The sequence below is a fragment of the Panthera tigris genome, chromosome A3, assembly GCF_018350195.1.
Source record: "Panthera tigris isolate Pti1 chromosome A3, P.tigris_Pti1_mat1.1, whole genome shotgun sequence".
In the NCBI taxonomy this organism is placed as follows: domain Eukaryota; kingdom Metazoa; phylum Chordata; class Mammalia; order Carnivora; family Felidae; genus Panthera; species Panthera tigris.
In genome coordinates, this window is record NC_056662.1 from 14,067,307 (window position 1) to 14,084,941 (window position 17,635).

The following is a 17,635-nucleotide window of genomic DNA, read 5'->3' on the forward strand; positions in this document are numbered from 1 at the left end:
CTCACCGAGTCCCTCCTGGCAGGCCAAACTCCACAGCCCATCATGCTGGTCCCCACCAAGACAGGAAACACCAGCTCCCAAATTACTCACGACTTCGATAAAATGTTACGGGGGGCAGGGAAAGCGCGGGACAAATCTCCTGGGTCTTTCGCATTTTTTAATCGAAAACCGGTCAGTGCTTGCACCGTATCCGTGCTCATGCCTCCTCGGTCCCTACCCACTGTGGTTAGGAAGTGAGGTTTCTTGTTCGTGTGTGCACAATCCCGTACCTGGCTGTCTTCACAGGGCTCAACGTATCTGGCACTGATTCAAGGTGTCCTCAGAGAGAGGCTGAGTTTGTCGATAGCACATCAGTATCGTGAGGTCATTGTCGGGGAGGATCTGCTATCATCGCTTTAACGGAACACAACATACGGACTGGTGGCAAAGTGGCTACAAACTCAGATTCCATCGTGGAAAGGTCACGGGTTCCGATTTCAGTTTCGCTCTTCACTGCCTTTAGAAAGTTACCAAACTGCTCTAAGTCAAAAGCTTTCTCGTCTGGACAAGGGGATTCTCAAAGTACCTCCCCGAAGAGGTCACGCGGAGTATGAAAAGCGATGGTCCCCGTAAGGAAAGGCCTTAGTAGGTAGTAATCTAAATGTCCATTCAGTCCCAGAGGAAGAGTGATGATGCAGGTAGTGTGTGGTCCGACAGCAGAATGTGATACATCGGTGAAAAAGACTTAACGCACGACTCCACACACAGCGCGACGGAAAGACCGACGAAGTACTGAGCAAAGAGGCAGAAGGGTACCCAAAATATGATATTTCTAGGAAGTGCAAAATATACAAATCAATACTAGCAGCGTCTGGGGGGCTCAGTCGGTTGAGCGTCCAACTTCGGCTCAGGTCGTGATCTCACGGTCTGTGAGTTCGAGCCCCGCGTCAGGCTCGGTGCTGACAGCTCAGAGCCTGGAGCCTGCTTCCGATTCTGTGTCTCCCCCTCTCTCTCTCTACTTCTCCCCCGATCATGTTCTCTCTCTCTCTCTCTCTCTCTCTCTCTCTCTCTCTCTCTCTCTCTCAAAAATAAATAAACGTTAAAAAAAATACAAATCAATACTATATACCGTTTAGGGATATACACACATGCAATACACAGATAACAGTACGTATGGGATGAAAAACACTTCCGAGAATGAGTAACTCAGGGGATGGCAGGGGGATGCCATTTGGGACGTGGTACCCCGAGGGCCTCCAGTGAGTTCGTAACATTTTGGTTCAGGGCTCAACACAAATTATGGCCCTTCCAAATCCAGCCCATCTTTTCCTGTGGCCCAGGGGCTCAGAATGGCTTTCACATTTTTAAACGGTTTGAAAACCAATCAAAAGCAGGATCACATTTCGTGACCTGTGAAGCTCACAGTGTCCGTAAGTAAAGTCTTCTTGGAACCCAGCCCTGCTCGTTGGTTGACTGTACTGTCCAAGGCTATGCTCACGCCGCACCTTCTGAGGACGGCAGGAGTGATAGGGACCCGCAAAGCTGAAAATATTTAAGAACCTTGCAAGAAAAGCTGGCCAACCCGGTTTTAGTTTGTAAGCAGGGGGTTTGGACGTACCACTGCTATGTGGCTATTACACATCCTCGCGAGCCCGAAACGCTTAACAATTATAAAAAAAGAACAAAGCAGCCACTTATCCCAGGACGTGCACATAGGAAGTACTTTACATACACTTTTTAATCTGACGAGAGGATTCCACACAAACAAGCTTCTAGAGTTTGTACCTTTATGTTCGCTGATAAACATCTGCCTGACGGGGAAAGGAGCAGTACTGTGACTTCTGGCCTCAGTCACAGGGCTTGTTTATTTTATTGAGTGCTCCTGTCGTCCTCAGGAGCTCAGAGCAGGAATGTGCTTGGGAGTTCTAACGCTGGGGCAGAGTACTGCCAGGAAAGCTTTTGGCACGTTCACCTTGGACTTTTGCCTCACGTGGTCAAGCCAACATGGAAATCACCTTTATTTCCCCCACAGCACCTGACACAGGATCGTGATGGAAGGGACTTGGAAGGAGAGAGACCGGGGCGGGGGGGGGGGGGAATCTATAATTGAGTGATTAGTTTCTCCAAACAGATTTTTATTGCATTATTTTATTCTATAAGCTTATTTGTTTATTTAGAGACAGGGACAGCGTGAGTGGGGAGGGGCAGAGAGAGAGGGAGAAGGGAGAGAATCCAGGCAGGCTCTGCACTGTCAGCACAGAGCCTGACGTGGGGTTCCAATTCACGCAACTGTGAGATCGTGACCTGAGCCGAAACCGAGAGTAGGACGCTCAACCGACTGAGCCACCTGGGCGGCCCCTTCAAACAAGATTTTTAAAAATTTCCCATTTAGTCTCATTTTTCCACCCCACCCGAGACAATGACTCTAATGAATGAAATATGTAAATATGTCTCCTTATAAATGATGCTCTATGGGGCACCTGGGTGGCTCAGTCGGTTAAGTGTCCAACTTCATCTCCAGTCGTGATCTCGCAGTTCATGGGTTCGAGCCCCGGGTCGGGCTCTGTGCTGACAGCTCGGAGCCTGGAGCCTGCTTCGGATTCCGTGTCTCCCTCTCTCTCTGCGCCTCCCCCGCTCACGCTCTGTCTCTCTCTGTCTCTCAAAAATGAATAAACATTAAAACATTTCTTATCAATGACACCGTATTGTTTTATGCGTGAATTGGGTTTTAATTTACATGGATAGTGCTGTGCAGGAGATCTCTTCTTGTTTATTGGGCTTTTTCTCTCCAGTCTGCACTGTGATTTTATAATGGGTACCCACTGCTGAATAGTTATCAAGCATAATTATAGTTAGAATTCCATACTGTGTATTCACTCTACTGTATTTACGAATTGCCCTAGTGATAAACATCCAGGAGCGTTCGTCTCTCAGCTACCTAGAAATAATGCTGCAACGAACATCTTCGTTAAAAAAGTATATATATACCTAGGGACGCCTGGCTGGCTCAGTCAGAGGAGCACGGGGCCCTTGATCTTGGGGTTGTGAATTTGAGCCCCACGTTGGGTGTAGAGATTACTTAAATAAATAAAAATTTAAAAACATGTATCTAAAACATGTATCTCTATATGTGTTTACACACACACATTCTTAAAACATATACATATGTGTGTGTATATATATATATATTCAAGGATGATATCTGTCATTGGGTGTATTGGTCCTCATAATTTCTGTGCTAATCTAGATTCCCACCAGAAGTGCATCGGTGTTCTAGTTTCATAAATTCTTGCTAACACGGAGCATTGTCCAACTTCCTACTTTTTGTCAAACTAATGGGTGGGAAGCGATAGCACAGTTGTTTGAATTCGTATTTCTACGATTACTAGTGCATTTGAGCACAGAGTTACGTAACTGTGGGACACGTGAGTTTCTGGGAACTGTCTATTCGTATGTTTTATCCTTGCTCACTTTTCTATTGGGTTTTCTTTTCTTTCCTTTCTTTCTTTTTTTTTTTTAAAGTTTATTTATTTATTTTGAGAGAGAGAGAGAGAGACAGAGCCTGAGCAGGAGAGAGGACAGAGAGAGAGAATCCCAAGCAGGCTCCACACTGCCAGTGCAGAGCCCGATGCAGGGCTTGACCCCACAAACTGTAAGATCATGACCTGAGCTGAGATCAAGAGTCGGATGCTAAACCAACTGAGCCACCCAGGTGCCCCTACTGGGTTTTCTTTTTATCTTTTCTTGATGATTTGCTGGAGTGCCTTGTAGAGTCTATGTATTCGTTTATTGCTAGTGTTAGATGCTGTAAATTTCTTTTCTTACCTTTTCATTTGTCTGTTTTCTTTATTTACAGTGTCTTGCAGAACAAAAAATTTATATACTTGCCCAATAATTTATTTTTAGGTGTGAAAATTGTTTCCGTAACTCTAGGATATTAAAATGTGTCTACATTTTAATTTGTCTGCATTTCTATTTTCACTTAGAATTTTAAAAGATGCTCCAATCTTTTTTTTTTTTAATTTTTTTTTTCAACGTTTATTTATTTTTGGGACAGAGAGAGACAGAGCATGAACAGGGGAGGGACAGAGAGAGAGAGGGAGACACAGAATCGGAAACAGGCTCCAGGCTCTGAGACATCAGCCCAGAGCCTGACGCGGGGCTCAAACTCACAGACCGTGAGATCATGACCTGGCTGAAGTCAGACGCTTAACCGACTGCGCCACCCAGGCGCCCCAAGATGCTCCAATCTTTAATTCATCTGGAATTCTCCTTTTAATATGGTTTAGTCATCCAATCTTAAGTCATCTTAAGTCATCCAATAATCCTTTATGGGATCAAAGTGATTCACCTCTAGTATCATTGGCTGGCAGAAGAAAAGCAACTTTTCTTTTGGCGAAGGTCTTACCTTCCAGGGTTTCCACAATTTTTCACATACAATGTTTAGCACTTAATAAAAATTATCAGCCATGCAAGGAGACAAGACAAAATGATCAGGAACCAAGACAAAAAACAAACCCACAATAAGATTCAGATATTGGAGCTGTCAAACTTGGGACTCCCTGACCACCTCGATAATATGATCAAGAAACAAGGTTTAAATGGAGAATGTTACTTTAGATCGAGAGTATTTTTAAAAAATCCAAACGAAAATTTGAAAACCAAAAAATACAGTCATTGAAATTCAGAGCTCAATACAGCAGTTGAACAACAGATTTGATGTAGCAAAAGAAAAGATTAATGAACTGGAAGATAAGTCAGTACATAAATCTCAGAAAGAGGGCCGGAAAGGAAAATAGATTTTAAAAAAGCATAAAAGAAACATGGGACGTGGAGAAAAGGTCTAACATACATGTAATAGGGGCCACAGAACGATAGAAGAGAGAGAACAAATCAGAAACAGTATTTAACAAGACACTGACAGAAAACCTTTCAAGACTGATAAAGACATCAAGCCAATGCCATCAAGAAGTTCTGCAAATCCAAAGTAAAATAAACACAGAGGAAAACACTCCAGGGCGTATGACAGTCAAACTGTACACACGAGAATATATTCTCTTAAAAGCAGACAGAGAGTGAATAAAAGGCAAATGATCTTTAAAGAAGGAATTGTAAGACTTCTCTGCAAGTAGGATGGGAACCAAAAAAACAATGGAGGTTCATCTGCTGATGCAGAATTCTAGGCCAGCAGGAAAGCCTTCAAAACTAAAGACAAAAACTAACCAAACCCAAAATAAGATTATTTGCCACTAGTGGATGTGCAATGAATGGTCTGGAAGCATGAAAATTCAGCAAAGGGTGAAGAACAACACAAAAGGATAAGTACGTAAGTTAGAGGGGGATAAATGAAGTTTATATGTTCTAAGGACATTGCGTTTTTTCTACACTGATTTATAGTAAACTTTAAGATTTACAAAGGATGCATGTTACAATCTTTAGGGTAACTACTCAGAATAATAATAAAAAATGTATACTAACAAGCTAATAGAAGAAAAATGGACTAATAAAAATACTTAACCCAAAAGAAAGGAAGAAAGTAGAGAAAAAGAAACAAAGAAGAGAAGGGATAGAAAAAAAAAAAGAGATCTAAACTCCAATTTATCAGTAATTAAATACTTAATGTCCATTTCACTTACAGAATAAATACTCCCACTAAAAAAATATTACAAGACTGGATTATAGAACTGACTACCGGCTTTGGGGCACCGGGGTGGCTCAGCTGGTTAAACACCCGACTCTTGATTTCAGCTCTGGTTATGATTTCATGGTTCATGGGATCAAGCCCTCTGTCAGGCTCTGGGCTGAGAACACGGAGCCTGCTTGGGATTCTCTCTCTCCCTCTCTCTCTGCCCCTCCCCAGCTTGTGTGCACATGCATGCAGGGGCTCTCTCTCCTTCTCTCTCTCAAAATAAATAACTAAACATTAAAAAAATGAACTACAGGCTTATTACAAGATACCCGTTTTAAATATAAAAACACACAAAGACTCAGAGCAAAGAACTGTAAAAATTCACATGAGGCAAACACCAGATAAAAGAAAGCTGACATAGTTTCAAATAGATTTGCAAATAAAAACCATTACTACAGATTTAGAGGAACATACTGTAATGATAAAAGAATGAAGATATAACAATCAGGAAGTTTGCCTTTCCCAAAACTCATCTGCATGGTATTGACTCCAAAAGGGAATAAAGAGTCTAGGTCTTTGTTGGGTAATTTAAGATCTAAACTTCAAACTTACCTACAGCAATTCAAACACGTCCTCCTTTGGAGGAAAATAAATAAATATCACTAACAAAGCCAAAGTAATAGGAATACCAGTGCTCACAAAGAAAACAGAACCCTGATTTAGGAACCTGACAATTATTCTTTCGTGCTGCCAGGGAGAGCTTAAAGGGTACTGCGATTTTACAGAAGCAAACAATTAACCACAGTATAGCAGTTATGAGCAGTGCAGTGAAAAACACCCTTTCAAAAATTCTAATCCCAGCTCCCATTTCCCAAGCTCTTATCCCATGGCAGGCAGTCTTCCCCATCACTTTCCCATTTACCTCCTGGAATTCTATCAATCATCCTGGGAGACAGAACTGTCCGCCCCCTACTTCCCAACAGGACAACTAAACATAGATTTAGGTCTGAGCACAACATAAAGCACCAAGGAAACATGATCATTCCTGTTGGGTGAACTTACCCTGTTCTGCCATTAGAAGCTTTTAAAATTTCAGCACATGGTGAGTTTTGGATTTGGGTTTTATGGGTCATATTGTTTTATTATTGAATTACATGCGAACGGGGGCGCCTAGGTGGCTCAGTCGGTTGAGCGTCTGTCTTCGGCTCAGGTCACAATCTCGCGGTTCGTGGGTTCGAGCCCCGCATCGGGCTCTGTGCCGACAGCTCAGAGCCTTGGAGCCTGCTTCGGATTCTGTGTCTCCCTCTCTCCCTGCCCCTCCCCCGCGCATGCTCGGTCTCTCTCAAAAATAAATTTGAAAAAAAGAAAAAAAGAATTATGTGGGGACAGCAGAGGCAGGAGGCTGATCTCTTTTTGGTGTTTTGAGGCCTCCGAAGCTCTTAGCCTGGCCCTGATTATAGTGCTCATTTTACAAATAACAGAAATAAAAATTAACACTTGAAAAGCATTTAGTCCAGGGCCAAGAGCTCTTTGCCTATATCGCCTCATTTAATCCTATGAGGTGGGCAGAGATGAAGAGACTGAGGTTCAGAGAGTGACCTGCTAGAACCAGGATTCACAACCAGGGGGGCTGGCCCTGGGGTCTGTGCATTTTCTTTTAATTAATTAATTACTGGAGTACAGTTTACGTACAATGCCGTATTGGTTTCAGGTACACAACATAGTGATTTGACAATTCTACATGTTACTCAGCGCTCCCGAGGACAAGTGTGGTCACCGTCTGTCACCATACGATATTACAATATTATGGACTATATTTCCTATTCTTTACTTTTCATCCCCGCGACTTATTTCTGTTACAACTGCAAGTGTGCATCTCTTAATCCCCTTTACCTATTTTGCCCAGCCCCCCACCCACCTCCCCTCTGGCAGCCACATTTGTTCCCTGTATTTAAGATCTGTTTGTTTTGTTTTTTAGATTTTACGTATACGTGAAATCAGACGTTATTGGTCTTTCCCTGTCCAAGTTATTTCCCTTAACGTAATACCCTCTAGGTCCATCCACGGCAAGAATGGCAACATCTCATTCTTTTTTATGGTTGGGTGATACTCTATTGTGTATCTATTTCACATCTTCTTTATCCGTTCGTCTGGTGTGAGGTGATATCTAACTGAATCTGAAGCACTGGGTGGTATGAATACTTCAACAATATTAATTCTTCCAGTCCATGAGTATGGTATATCTTTCCATTGTGTCATCTTTAATTTCTTTCATCAACGTCTTATAGTCTTCAGAGTATAGGTCTTTCACCTCCTTTGCTAAATTTATTCCTAGGTATTTTATTCCTTTGGTGCAACTGTAAATGGGACTGTTTTTAAATTTTTTCTTTCTGCTACTTTGTTGTTCGTGTATAGAAACACAGCAGGTTTCTGCATATCAATTTTGTATCCTGCAACTTTACTGAATTCGTTGATGAGTTCTAATGGTTTTTTGGTGGACTCTCCTGGTTTTCTTCATGTACACTCTCATGTCAACTGCAAAAGTAAAGTTTTACTTCTTTCTTCCAATTTGGACGCTTTTTAGTTCTTTTTCTTGTCTGACGGCTATGGCTAGGATTTCTAGTACGAAGCTGAATCAAAGTGGTGGTCGTGGACATCCTCGTCTTGTTCCTGATCTTAGAGGAAAAGCTTTCGGTTTTTCACCACTGAACAAGATGTTAGCTGTGGGTTTTTCAATAAAGGCTGTGGTCTTTATTATGTCGAGGTATGTTCCCTCTAATCCTACTCTGTTGAGAGTTTTGATCACGAGCAGATGTTGAATTTTGCCAAATGCTTTTCTTCTGCATCTCCTGAGATGATTATATAGTTTTTATCCTTCCGTTTGTTGGTGTGACGTATCACATTGATTGATTTGTGAATACCGAACCCTTGCATCCCTAGATTAAATCCTGCTTGATTGTGATGAATGATACTTTTAACATATTCCTGAGTTTGAGTTGCTAATATTTTGTTGAGGATTTCTGCATCCATGTTCAACGAGGGACAGTAGAACTGGAAGTAAAACTGGGTCAAAAACTGAACCCAAGGCCCAACCAACTCCAATATCTACAAAGTCACCTGGTCAGAGCTCTGGTTCTGTCATCGGCTACGTGGGTTCGAATTCCAGCTATGTGTCGTACCAGCTGTATGACCTTGGGCAAGTTATTTAACTTCTCTGAGCCTCATCCACAAGTATGGAGAAAATAACAGCACCTTCCCTGGCAGGTTACGTGCAGATTAAGTTAGAGAAGGCATCCACCCAGACAAAAGACACAGTTAGTTTCATTCCAGGTAGATACTAGGAACTGTCATGAGGGTCATCTCGAAACCACTGATTCCTACTGTAGTTTGATGGGCAGAGTTGAATTCTCTTGCAGTTTGTGGGGAGGCTTCCCTCACATTCTCCCCCTTCTCCCCTGCTCATGATGACCTGAAACAGGAGACCAGCTTATTCTCCTTGCAGGGGAGGGAAGAGAGAAATCAGACAGCCTTCACACAGCCCGGGGGAGGAGAAAGACTTAGCTTCTCTTTCGTGAAGGCAGGAGAAGGAAGCAAAGGCATGCGATTCATTTAAAAAAAAAATCCCCCCCTTTTGCACTGTTGCAAAACCCCGATACCCCTGCTGCTTCGGAGCCAGGCCAAGAGGAGCAGGAAGAAAGAGGCATTCAAAAGCCCCCGCCCTCTGGCCTTCTCTGTGGCCTGCTGCTGCCAGCGGCTTGCACCATTTGTTACCCCTGTCACCACCCCTGTCCCTGGGGACTGAGAAGCACTGGGGGAGCACGGGGCTGCTGGAAGGGCCCAAGAGATGACAGCTGGAGGGTGGGGGGTAGGGGCGACTTCAAAGGCTGTGAGGGATCAAAAGCAGATGGGGGGCCCCGGGCGGGTGGGTGGCTCACCTTTCCACACCCCCCGAGTGCCCCGACTACCTTGGCTGAGAACAGTGGACCTGCCTGCTGGCTGGAGAGGACAGATGGCCAGTCGGCCAAGGGGACTTCAGAGAGGGCCGATCCCCAGCATCTTTCAAGGGCTTAGAAATCCCAACCTGCCGACAGCAATCACAGGCTTCTGGGTAGACAACAGCTGTGGCCCAAACCTGGATGTTTCTGGAGGTCTCCACCACGCGGCTCTGCCCCAGTCTCCCCCATCTGGGGGGCCGGGCGGGGGGGCTGCGCTGCTCATACCAGAAGCCCAGGACTGTCCCCGCTCCTCACTCTCCTTGAGCCCTCACATCCAGTCCATCAGTAGGTATCGTTAGGTTCCACCTTGGAAACATCCATGGAATGCACGGACTGCTCTCCGCCTCCACAGGCATCGCCGGCCCCAAGCCACCACCGTCTCTGCCCTGGACGGCCACCACACCCTCCGTGCCCGTCTCCCTGAGACCACCCTGGCCTCCCTCCAGTTTGCCCTCTGGGCAGCGGCCTCAGGGGCTTCCGACAACACAAATCCGAACCTGCCTCCCTCACCACACCCTCGCTTCTAACTTCTGGTTGTTTTCAGAATGTGGCCGATTTCTGAACACAGCCTTGATCCGGCTTCCCGGTGAGGGAGGTCTCCTTCCAGCACACTGGCCTTTCTCTCCCTCCACGCTCCCTCCTGTCACAAGGCCTTAGCACATGCTGTTCCCTCTGCCCGGAACACCATTCCCTCTCGCTCGCCCTTCAGAGGTCTCAGCTACCATGATCCCCGGAGGCTCCCTCGGGAGGACCCAGGCCCTATGGCAGCCTCCACAGGCCCGTGTCCCTCCCTACACATCAGTCATCCAATTTTTGGGTGGGTGCTGGGCTGTTACTTAACTTCCATCCGTCTTCCTTACCAGACTGTGTACTTACTCCCAGACAGCCAGGATTTTGTGTATTTTATCCACCATTACATTCCCCAAATCCCCTGCAGGTCCTGGCCTTTGACAGCTGTTTAATAAACATTTCTTGTATCGTGAACGACCTGCCGTATGAATAACTGTGTTCATCCAACCAGCATTAACTGAGTGGGTACTATTTACTATTTGCGCCCAACACTGCCGGTCACTGCCACCGTCACTCCCCTGGACGCTGCCCTCATTTACGTTACCCGCCGGGCCCCTCTAGGTACTGAGTTCGAGACTCTGGGTTTACTCTTCTTTTCCGCATTAGGCCTACATACAGTAGGACGTGGTCAGAAGCACACGGGATGCTGGATGCTACCGCCCCCTAGTCCCTCCCAGAAGGGAGAAGTGGCCCCAAAGCTCCTGTCCCGACGACACGAGGTGTTTGTGAACTCCACTTCTCAGGCTGTTAAGCTCCGCCCGGCTGTCATGCCCTTGGCGGTCCTGCTTGCCCTAGCTTCCCTGAGCTACAACGAACATACTATATAAGTTAAAGGTATACAACGAGATGATCTGATAACAGGCACGCACTGCAACGCGATTCTGGCGGTCCTGCTTTGAGATTCAAAAGCAGGAGGAGAAAGTGGAACTGTCCAGAGCCGTAGCTCTGGAAGCTCAGGGTCCTGGCATTTTGGCCCGGTGGGTCGTGTGGCAATAGCACGTCTTCTTTCTTTGGGGGAACTGCCTGCCTCTTCCGGACTCTCCATGGGGCTTGGGTGGGGATGACCCTACTAATAGGCCTTGAGCCCGGCAATTAGCATCTCCTACCCCTCAGTCTACAGCGACTGGCTCAGGGATGTTGGTCACATGAGCCAGTGGGGCCAATGAGAGGCCCAGGAGGGGCTTCTGGAGAAGAGATGCTCCTTCCCACTGGACATGAGCCTTGGGAGGTGTCTACCTACAGCCGGTGGCAGTGCGGGTCCACAAACGACCTTTGAGTAGCACAGCCTGAGAAGACTGACCCCCGTTCTGGGACACGCGCATCACATCCTCAGTGTTCAGTGTGGAAGGTAGAATAGGAACAAACTGTAGGTTTAGTCGGTGAAATTTGGGAGCTGCTGTCTCTGTGGCCAACTTCAACATCCGTGGGGGAAGACCCCATGTGCTACCCTGGTGAGGGGACAACCCCCTCCTCCTGTCCACGTCTCCATCCCCCAGCCTGTCTCCCTTATACTGGGGAAGGTGTCACTTAAGAAAAGTTGCGGGGGCAAGGGTGAGGAGACCTAGGGAACCTTCTCCCCAAACAAGGCACTGTCAGTCTCCTTTGCAAAGGCTAGAGAGAAGGCAGATGAAGGAGGGCACAGTGGATGCTACATTCACTCACTGATTCTTTCCTTCACGGAGTCAGGCTGTCAATCATTCAGACCCAACAACTGACTAGACTGCACATCAAAAAAGAAAGGTGACTACTCATTCGGTAATTGAGCTCACATTGTTGTTGGTGGTGGGTTTTCAACGTTTTTTATTTTTTTATTTTTTTATTTTTGGGACAGAGAGAGACAGAGCATGAACAGGGGAGGGGCGGAGAGAGAGGGAGACACAGAATCGGAAACAGGCTCCAGGCTCCGAGCCATCAGCCCAGAGCCTGACGCGGGGCTCGAACTCACGGACCGCGAGATCGTGACCTGGCTGAAGTCGGACGCTTAACCGACTGCGCCACCCAGGCGCCCCGGTGGTGGGTTTTTTTGGAAGGCCAGGAACTGTTCTAGGCACTGGGGATCCAGTGTTGAGTCATACAAGTTCCCTGCTCTCACGGAGTCGACATTCTAGAGCGGGATCTGCATCCCGTCTCAGGTGGAACTCATCAATGGGTGGCCCCAGATGGTTGGCATATGGATAGCATAGTTGCAGAGATGTGTCTCCTCTTGCTGAGAAAGTAACTGTATTACCTTCTCTTTCATAAGATAAAAATTTAACTACCCAGGTAATATCTCAAAACATTTGTCAATACATTTTTATTTACTTATTTAAAAAAAATTTTTTTAACGTTTATTTATTTTTGAGACAGAGAGAGACAGAGCATGAACGGGGGAGGGTCAGAGAGAGAGGGAGACACAGAATCGGAAGCAGGCTCCAGGCTCCGAGCCATCAGCCCAGAGCCTGACGCGGGGCTCGAACTCACGGACCGCGAGATCGTGACCTGGCTGAAGTCGGACGCTTAACCGACTGAACCACCCAGGTGCCCCTGTCAATACTTTTTAAAATTTCAAGTAAAATTAAAATTGCCTTTGGCCATGATCCCCCACAAGACTATCCTCTTGCTCTAGTCATAAACACACACAAACACCCACACCCGCGTATATCCTTAAAAACGCACAGTATTGTTTTGTCAATGCCACAGATCTGTGCATCCTGTTTCAGGACTCACTTTACTCTAATAACAAAATAGCTTGATGTCCATTCAATGTCACAAACCCCGAAGTAAAATTGCTGAGTCTACCTTTAAAACTGTAAAGGACATCTGCAAACTGCCCCTCGGAGGGGCTGATCTAGCTCATGTTCCCAATGGCCACGTCTCATTTTCACACCTTGCAGGGTTTCTACTCCCTGATCTAAAAGCTTTTTGCCCAAAACTCTCTTGGGAAGACATCAGCCATTTCACAAACGTGTCCGACCAGCACCATCGTCCAGCCAAGCAGGTGAAGTTCTAGGGACCCGTGTGTCAGAAAGGAAAACCAGCCTGGGTCTGGAATCTCAGTCCCAGGAAATGCTCTCTCACTCATGCTCGATCAAGTCTCAATCTTTTGAACGCGGTGCAGAATAAAAATGGGTGATGGGATAGTTGTACTGTGCTTCCCTCATTCCTGACAGTGTGTGAAAACAAGGGGCCATTGTTTTGGGAATCCAGCTTTTCTATCCATGGGATTTGGTTTTTTGGTTGTTTTTCTTTTCTTTCTTTTTTTTTTTTTTAGCTTTTTATTTTGAGATCATTATAGATTTACAAGAAGTTGCCAAAAATAGTACAGAGAGGTCCTGGGTACCCTTCACTCAATCTTCCCCAGGTGATTACATCTTATATAACTATTAGTACAATATCAAATATAGGAAATTGACATTGGTGCTGTGTGTGTATGTGTGTGTGTGTGTGTGCACCTCGGTGTCATTTTCTCACACATGTAGATGCACGTAACCACCACAGCAATGAAGACAGTGGACTATTCCATCACCACAAAGTTCTCAACTTGTGCCTTCGCAGGCATGCCTGCCCCCATCTCCTGGACCCCCAGGCGCCCCTACCCCCTGGCAACCACTAATCCGTTTTCCATCTCTGAAATGTCCTTTTTGAGAATGTTATAAATGGAAGCATACGTTGTATGACTTCTTGAGATTGGCTTTTTTGTTTGCTTGTGTGTTAACATGACTCAAGTTCAGATGACTGCGTTTTATAACGCGTTTTCCAATATTTACTAGGCCCACAAGGGACAACCTTCAAAAAAGCACCCAATGTGCGGTGACAGACGGAGACAGGACCACACACGTTCTGCAGATTTGGGGTTGGGTTCAGCAAAGCCCTCGAGCAAAATGCAAAACTTTATAGAATATTTCTCATGCGGAGCCATAAAAAAAAAAAAAAAAAAAAGCCCCAACCCACAACCAACAAAACAAGGCACAGAGTAAAATACCATAGACTCTCACTGTGAGAGAAGGCCTGCCCTTGCCAGTGATGGCTGGAGAATGTCAAGTACCTGGAGGCCACAGGGAGCCCTGGGGCCCCCCACCGAGAGCCAGGCAGCAGGCGCGGGGCAGAATTCCCTCAGCTGCGAAGACATTTTGCTTTGAGGGTACGGTCCTTGCCCCCTCATTAGATACCACATGGCTGTTCCTCTCCCTCTGTTCACCCAGTCACAGGACATCACAACGTAGGACCCATTTTACAGCTTGCACAGACTCCTTCTGCTCAGACTCCTTCTGACAGAGGAGGGCGTTTTAATTTGAGTGAAGGGGATGGGGCGCCCAGGGGGCTCAAGTCGGTTGAGCGTCCGACTTCGGCTCAGGTCACGATCTCGCGGTCCGTGAGTTCGAGCCCCGCGTCGGGCTCTGTGCCGACAGCTCAGAGCCTGGAGCCTGTTTCAGATTCTGTGTCGCCTTCTCTCTGACTCTCCCCCATTCATGCTCTGTCTCTCTCTGTCTCAAAAATAAATAAACATTAACAGAAATGTAAAAACACTGGAGAAAGGATAAGAGACACTGAAATCCTTATTTGTGCCCCCATGAAGCTGACATATAGTAACAGTTCACATGCTTTCTAAAAGCCAGGCACTGTTCTGAGTGCTTTTTGTGTTTGAGCTCCCTTAACTTCCCCAATAACCCTGGTGAGATTGGCTGAACGAAGATCCCATTTCATAGACGAGAAGAGCAAAAACAAGACGTTTAAGTCACTTGCCTGAAATCAACTGTAAGAGGCAGCGACAGACTTAAAACCAGGAAGTCTGACTCTGAATGTTCTGTTCTCCTGCCATCTGCCACGGAGAGCAGCAGATGTCTTAACATTAATCTTTCCTAATGACTGGTCTCTAATTACATCGTCACCCTGAAAGGGAATGGGCTGTGCACTGATTTATAAGTTTTTTTTTTAACGTTTTTCTTCTTGTTTTGAGGTTGGCTCAATTTTATGCAATTTCATAGAGCGAGGTTTCTTTTCTCCTTTTTTGGTGAGATGGTTTCATGGTGAGGGTGAGAAGGCTTTTTTTTTTTTTTTTAAATGAAAAATCCCAAACATATGTAAAAGCAGACAGAATAGTAAAATAAATCACTGAGCACCTATCAGATTCAACAATTTTCGAGATTCTACCACACGTGTCTCTTCCAAGGTTTTGGATTTGTTTATTTTTCCCTTCGGTGACATCGGTAAAGCAAATTTTTTTTTTTTAATTAAAAAAAATATTTTTTTTTAACTTTTATTTATTTTTCAGACAGAGAGAGACACAGCATGAACGGGGGAGGGGCAGAGAGAGAGGGAAACACAGAATCGGAAGCAGGCTCCAGGCTCTGAGCCATCAGCCCAGAGCCTGACGCGGGGCTCGAACCCGCAGACCGCGAGATCGTGACCTGAGCCGAAGTCGGACGCTGAACCGACTGAGCCACCCAGGCGCCCCGGTAAAGCAAATTTGAACTTGAAGCCTCTTCTCTCTGCCATACTTCATTAAAGCGTTTGGACACTCTCTATGATCACATCTAACAAAATGCACAATAATTCTTTGTGCCCTCTTGAACGCAGTTCGTACCCAATCTCCCCAGTGGTCTCCAAATGCCCTTTTAAGGCCGGTTTACAAGATCTGGGATCTAGGGTAGCGGGATAGGTGAAGTAGGTCAAGGAGAGTCCAAGATACAAACTTCGGTTATAACATAAATGAGTCACGGAGATGAAAAGGATAGCACTTCTACCGACATGGTGAAAACACTAGGTTAGTTGTCTTGTAGAGTATCTCACGTTCTGGAGTTTTCTGTTTGCTTCCTCATGGTGTTGTTCACTTCTTTCTCTTTCGACCACAGGTTCTCTTTAACAGAGGATTAGGTTCACGTTAACGAGGGAGGAGTAATGCTTCATAGTGGTGCTGAATTCTCTCCGCTGCATCACACCGGAAGGGCATGAGGTCGAGGGTCTCCTTCTAACACTAATAGAGGCCAGCGGGCCTGCCTCTGTCATCACGAAGTTCCCCACAAACCTCTGATCGAATGGTTTCATCCAATAATGCTTGTGGTCGGAATCGATGATTTCATTAGAGATTTAGAGATGTTTAAAAATGTATTTTTTTAAAGAGAAGAAAGAAGAACATTACGATAATGTTACTAGATTTGTTTAGCGTCTTTGTTCTTGCAAGTGGCCGTCACAAGCCTTTCTTCACTGCAGTCCCCCAACCAGCCCATGAGGCGGGTGAAGCCAGCGGGAACCTAGAACAGCAGTGGCAAAGCAGGCTATTGTCCAGGTGCTTGGGTTCGAATCCCGGCTCTGCTGGTGGTCTGGGATCCTGCTTGGTTACCCGGCCTCAATTTTCTCACCTGTCAAATGGGGGTACAAATGGTCCCTACTGCTTAGGGTTTTTTGAGGATGAATGACTTTCTACTTGTGAAGCTCTCAGAACAGAAGAGGAAACCGAGTGAACTCTTATCTCCACCCTTACCCGTGAGGACGGCGTCAACAAATTAAATAAATGGCCTCAGTCCCACAGCTAGTGACAGTCACAAGGCATAAATCTCGTTCCGCCACATTACACGGTCTCCATGGGCTGTTTTCCCACATTTTGAAAATAATTGCCAATAATTAGGAAAACACCTTTCGGCCATAATGGCTCAGAGAGCTACCTACAAGGCTAACCCGAGGCCCCACACCTTGTGGGCCCGTGACACCCCTCCCAGTACACCTTCTGGAAGTTCTGCCCTGACTCCGTCCTGCAGGGACGCTCCCCGTTTTGCTAATACTCAGACCTAGCGGGCTGGTTCCCACTTCATGGCTTTGCACGTGCTGTTCCTTCTGCCACAAATGCTCTTCCCCACATCTCTTTCTGACTCGTTTCCTTGCTTCATTTCGGTGTTTTCTCTCTCAAGTGTTGCCTCCTCAGAGACGCTCTCCCTGATCATACTATCAAATTCATTCCTTCATCTTTCCAACCTCTCCACCCACCCCCCCCCCCACCTTCTATCCTCTGACCCTGCTGTATTTGTCTTTATAATTCTGATCACGCTCTTAAAACACGCTGTGTATGTATTTGTTCACCTTCCCAGGGAGGGGGACTTTGTCTGCTTCGCTGCCGCATCCTTGGCATTTTAGTACAGTCATCGCTGTGGGCACTAAGCAGTCAGCAATAAGGAGCAGTGAAATGAATGCTCATTAGGTGCCCTCCAGCCTCACAGTGTCCTACGCAAGGACCGTGCGTGCGTCATTTAGCAACAGCGTTTCTTATAAGGAATTCTTTTTACAAAAGAAAAAGGAATAGATGTTCACGGTAAAAGAGCTGAATAGACATAGGATATAGAAAGACAGAGGGGCGCCTGGGTGGCTCGGTCGGTTAAGCGTCTGACTTCGGCTCAGGTCACGATCTCACAGTCCGTGAGTTCGAGCCCCGCGTCGGGCTCTGTGCTGACAGCTCGGAGCCTGGAGCCTGTTTCAGATTCTGTGTCTCCCT

The 17,635-nt window shown here is 46.0% G+C and overlaps 1 protein-coding gene across 2 annotated transcripts in view; it reads right to left on the reverse strand.

Annotated features, from left to right (window-relative positions):
* Positions 1-17,635, reverse strand: part of EYA2 (EYA transcriptional coactivator and phosphatase 2) — a 254,867-nt gene that overhangs the window by 172,138 nt on the left and 65,094 nt on the right. The window lies entirely within an intron of this gene.